We start from the raw sequence: 6,025 nt of genomic DNA on the forward strand, positions 1-6,025 counted from the left end.
GCATCTTTATGTAAGACTGAGGACATAAACCAATGCTACATCTCTAAGCCAACTTAACACTATTGCTCCCTCATTAAGAAGTTTTTCTCAGGTATCCTTGAAAGTGATTTTTTTTTTGCAAGGCAAATGGGGTTAAGTGGCTTGCCCAAGGCCACACAGCTAGGTAATTATTAAGTGTCTGAGGCTGGATTTGAACTCAGGTACTCCTGACTCCAGGACTGGTGCTCTAACCATTGTACCATTTAGCCACCCCAAAAGTGATTTAAAATTACAGAGAAGAAACGGGAAGGGAAGAAAAAGTGTTGAACCTGTCTGTTGACCAGAATAAATAATAGAATTTTAAAGTTGGAAGGGACCTTCAGAATCATTGTAGTATAACCAATTCTTAATATAGATGAGGAGACTAGGGACACAGGAGGGATCTAAAAGACTTGCCAAAGTTATTTGGCATCTTAAATGGTGAAAGAATAGTAGCAACTTTCAAAAGAATGGCAAAATATCAGCAACTGTATGTTAGAGCTCCAAGTCCCTAATGATGTACAATGTGAATAACAATGTCAGGTCTCATTGATGACGCCTCACATTTGCAAAAATGATTTAAGTTGCCATTAATTTTGGAGGGACTGTAAATGGATCCATCTAGAAAAGGTCAATAAATATTACTCATCTTCTATGCGACAGCACTCATAAGATAAAAGGAAGTAAAAGATAATCCCTGACTTCAAAGGAGCTCACAATCTAAGAGAATACAAAATGTTTAACAAATCTATCTACATGGAGATGTATGTCTATGATACAATCTATATATGTATATTTATATACCTACATATATATATATATATACATATATAAACACATACATTATAAATAGGAAATAGAATAGCCTTAAATGGGGACTGGGAAAGGCTTCCTGTAGAAGATGAGATTTTAGATGAAAATTTAGGGATGTCAATTGAGGAGGGAGAGCGCTTGTAGGCTTGGGAGGAAGAGTGAGTTAGAGCATCTTGTTTGTGGAATAGCCAGGAAGCCAGTCTCACCAGTTTGATAGTTTGTTGAAAGGGCAATCCTTGAAGTGATTTTTGAAAGGTTGTTATTTGGGAACTTGTAGAAGAGATTTGGAACAGTGATACTGTTCTGCCAGAGCTAGGAGGAAGTAGGGTAAAAGACACTAACTGCCTGCAGGCCATAATCAGCTGGTTGGTTGTCTTTTGGTTCTCAAAGCTTGACCCTTGCAATGATGTTATCTTCCTTGTCTCTGGTATGTCTTCAGTAATTTCTTTATTGCAAAATTTAATTACCTTTTCTCTGTTCCCTGCCTTTTGGTTTCACAAAGAAAACAATTTGGAGTCAACTGCAACTTTGCAACTTTTGCTCCAACTAGGATGGCTGTGATGGGAGTAGAATGGGATGTGAGAGATGCCCGTCAGAATGGAAGTTTGAGAAGCTGATGTCCAGGTTACAAATTTGGGTGATTAAAAAGAACTGCTGTTCCCTTGACAGGAAATAAGGAAATTAGGGGATTTGATTTAGGGGGAAAGATAAATTGCCTAATAATTGCCATTTGCCTTCTTCTCATCTCCCTCTACTCCATTCTCTGGAAATCTGCTTAAATGAATATTCCTGATATGCAAGTCTGATCTTGTTATACCTATACTCAAGAATCTTTCCATTGCTGTTCTGATAAAGCACAATTCCTTAGTTGGACTAATATAATAACCTATTTCATGGCCCTCATTACAGTATAAATGGTACCATTTTGACTAGGACTCCTTTACTCCATAGAACTCCAATGGTGCTGTTAACTCTAAGATCAGTGATCAGTTCTTCATTAAAAATTCTTAATAGGGTAGCTAGGTGGAGCAGTAGATAGAGCACCAGCCCTGGAGTCAGAAGGTCCTGAGTTCAAATCCAGCCTCAGATACTTACTTGCCTAGCTGTGTGACCTTGGGCAAGTCACTTAAAATCCCATTGAAATAAAAAAATTTTAAAAATTTTTTACAACCTGCCCTTATTTAACCTTCCTCTCCCTTCTCCTACAGTTCAGCTGTGATGTTCTCATCTTCCAGTTGCATACTTTTTACACTGGTTATCCCCAACCATACCTTACCTGTTTTTTCTCAAAACTCAGCTCTAATGCTCTAATGTGTTGGAAGCCTTTAGAGAATGGTCCATCCAACTATTAGCGCCTTGCCACCCAAGATTACTCTGTTTTGTTGTGTCTCCTCTATTTTTCTCTGTCTCTATCACTCTCTTCCATCTCTTTCTCTGTGTATACTCTTGTCTCTCCCACTAGAATGGAAAACCTTTCAGGGGCTGTGTCACTTTTGTTAGCCCATAGCACAGGGCCTGGCATGTTGTAAGAAAATTATTATTGTTGGTTGATTGATTTGGCATTTAAAACCCTTTGCAATTTGACTTCAGTCTATCTCCAACTATTTAATCATTTGTGATTAAATATTGGGCAGAAAGGGGGTGCAGTGGATAGAGTGCCAAAACCTGAAGTTAGAAAACACTTATTTTTTCTGGGTTCAAATCTGGCTTTGGACATTTAGTAGTGTGTGAGTCTGGGCAAGTCATTTGATTCTGTTTGCCTCAGTTTCTTCTTCTGTAAAATGAGCTGGAGAAGGAAATGTCAACTCCTGGCATCTTTGCCAAGAAAACCCTCGTTGGGGGTCACAAAGAGTCAGACATGACTTGAAAAACAACTGAACAACATAGAATATTTCATAAGACGTCTTGACTGATTTTTTTCTGTGTTTCAGTGTTACAATGGAGAGGTTGTAACATATTGGGAAATGTCGAATACTTTCCATGGTGTTTAACTCTTTGGGATCCCTTTTGTGGTTTTCTTGGCAAAGTTACTAGAATACTTTGCCATATCCTTCTCCAGTTCATTTTACATTATGAGGAACTGAAGCAATCCAGGGTAAATGATTTGCCTGGGGTCACAGCTAGTGTCAGAGGCCAGATTTGAATGGAGGTCCTTCTGATCCTAGGCATACTCTCCACAGCTCCACCTCGATGTCTAGTGTTAAAATAAGAGGCATCATAACTTAAAACATGCAACAAGAAAAAATAAGGCAAAGTCCATAAATGGATTACACAGGATTAGTATTGCACTGTATCAGATGACTCAGTGGAGCATCTGATAAAACAAGATGATAGCTAGTAATAATAGAGATGTACATCTATAAATTCTCTCTCTATCATGAAGGCAAAAGGATAGGATTGAACTTCCCTACTTCCAGAATGATCCCTCAGTACCTTTGATCTTCATTATCTTGTAGTATGTGCCCTAGTGTCTACCTTTGTAGGCTTGCTCTGAAGCATCTATTTTCCTTCATTTTTACTTTTCTTTATTCTTACATTTTTTTGCATCATCCTCCAAAACCTAGATTCCTTCTATTTTCCCTTTGTTCATTTTCTATCCTAAAACTAGGTAGAAAACATGGGAAGGGTGAGCAAGCTCTATATGAATATCTTAAAAAACCTAAAGCATACTAAAATTTATACATTTAATGACTGAGAGATGGTTAAAAAGGAAATCTCAAGGGAAAGATGAAAGCAGTCATGAAGCTTTGAAGGGAAATTAGATTTATTTTGCTTGGGCAGAACTGGTGCACTGGATGGAAATTACTTAGAGGCAAGTTTCAGCTTGAGGTTAGAGCTATGTCAAAAAGTCAACTGGGAGAGTTGAGTTCTCCTGCACTAGGCGTCTTCTGGGAAAGACAGTTCAGATACCTGGAGGACAAGTGGTTTTGAAGTCTTTATTTTAAAGATATTTAGGCCACCAGAGGGCAGAGTTTGCTCATACTTCATCCTCTCTACTGAGAGATTTTAATAATTTTTTTCTATTTGATGACCATCATGATGGTGATATTGATTTTGCTTTGTGACTTTGGAAGATAGATGCATTTTGGCTCCACATCAGAAACGCTTAAATACTGGTCTCATTGACTGGATCCTCCTTAATGCTAGTTTCTCTCTCTCTCTCTCTCTCTCTCTCTCTCTCTCTCTCTCTCTCTCTCTCTCTCTCTCTCTCTCTGTCTCTGTCTCTCTTTCTCTCTCATTCTCAACTTCTCTACCTAACTCACAGAATACTAGAAGTTGAAAGGGTTTACATATAATCTAATTCAGACTCCTCATTTTCAGATGAAAAAATATTAGGTGAAGGGACCTCTGCAAAACACATAACCAAAGATGGTTAGAGATAAACCCAGAGGGCAGCTAGGGGTTGCATTGGATAGGGCACTAGTTTGGAATTCACCTTTGGACACTTACTAGTTGTGTGACCTCAGGCAAGTCACTTAACACTGATCCCCCCCCCCCCCCCCCATGATGCTTAGTCCTGTGTTCTTTCTTTGACCTTATGGCTGCCTCTTTTTGGGGAGGAGACAAAAAATAAATATTTTGCTAAAAACTTTACAAATCTTACCTCATTTGATCCTCCAATAACCCTGCCTAATTGTTCTTATCCCTATTTTGTCCTTGAGGAAACAGGTTAAGCAGCTTGCTTACATGGTCCCATAGCTAATATCTGAGACCATATTTGAATTCAGGTCTTCCTGAATGCAGGTCTGGCACTCTATTGAAGTTGTCATACAGTTGCTTTTGGAAAAAGTATTTGTCTTGGCTTAAAATGTCTTTGTTCTTTCTCTTCCCATTTTCCAAGAAATATAGTTGCTGTGGTATATTGAGGTATGGGCTGCTAACACTACAAGAACTTCTGGGCATGATTTGCAAATCAAATGATAATTTCTGGTCAGATGGTGGTTATTGGTTGGTTGAATTGTATGTTATCTTTCTTCCTCAAAATTAAGCACCAGCTATATCTAGTTAATTAGTAACTAAATAATAGTTACCAAACACTATTTGTTTCATCCCTTGAGTAATTTTATTATCTAAAATTTCATTTTCCCTAGATCTTTTTCACCTTTTTTGAATCAGAAAAAACATTTCCCCTTGTAATTTTGATCAAAATAACAATGATTTGGAGTTGGAAGGGACCTCAGAGTCAGCTAATTCAATTCCCTGGTTTTACTAATGAGAAAACTGAGGCCCAAAGAAGTTGAGAAATTTTTGTAGGACCAAATAGGTAAGTGGAAGAGGTAGGATTTGAATTCAAGTGCTCAAATCCAAGTTCATTGCCTTTTCCCATTATTTCTTTCTGATTTTTTTGTTCCTGAGAATCAGAAATGAGCTTTATGGGAACCTGTGATACATAATCCCAGGCATATTGGTATGTTTGTGCCTCCTGCAAATTTAGTCTTCATGTAGTCTTTGGGCTGGGCTTTCTTTCTGATTCTAATTCTAGCACTTTATTCACTGGATCACATTGCCTCTCTGAAAGTTGAAAGAATTGCCAAAAGTCACTCTGTCAATTACCAACTTCTGCCAAAATTTCTTCCTCATGACTGCCAAATGCAAAGTCATTCTTCAACCTCTTTGTCCTTTCTTCATTTTTTAACATCTTCCTGATATTCTCTTTCACTACCATTCCCAGTATATGTAATTTCCCCCTTCAAGAATGTTGCTGCTGCTGCTGCTGTTTGCTTTTCACTCTCAAAGATGACCATGACATCAGGGAGGTGATGCCATGACAAGCACATGAATTGGATTTGAGTGAGGGGAGCTGTGCTAAGTCACCAGCCTCACTGTTTCCTCCAAAGTCACTGGATTTGGTGACCAGATATGGATCAGGATGATTGCAGATGGCCTTGGATTCAAAGCAAACAGCGTTAAGTGACTTGTCCAAGGTCGTATAGCTAGTAAGTGTCTGAAGCTGCGTTTGAACTCAGGTCCTCCTGACTTCAGGGCTGGGGTTCTTCCCATCATGCCACCTAACTGCCCCTTCAAGAATGTAAGCTTGAGGCAGCTAGTTGACTCAGTGAATATAGTGCTAGATCTGGAGTCAGAAAAACCTGACTCCTGAATTCAAATTCAGTCTTAGATCCTTACTAGCTGTGTGATCTTGGGCAAGTCTCTTAAATCCTGTTTGGATCAGTTTCCTCATCTGTAAAAAGAA

Source organism: Macrotis lagotis, chromosome 8 (genome assembly GCF_037893015.1).
Source record: "Macrotis lagotis isolate mMagLag1 chromosome 8, bilby.v1.9.chrom.fasta, whole genome shotgun sequence".
In the NCBI taxonomy this organism is placed as follows: Eukaryota; Metazoa; Chordata; class Mammalia; order Peramelemorphia; family Peramelidae; genus Macrotis; species Macrotis lagotis.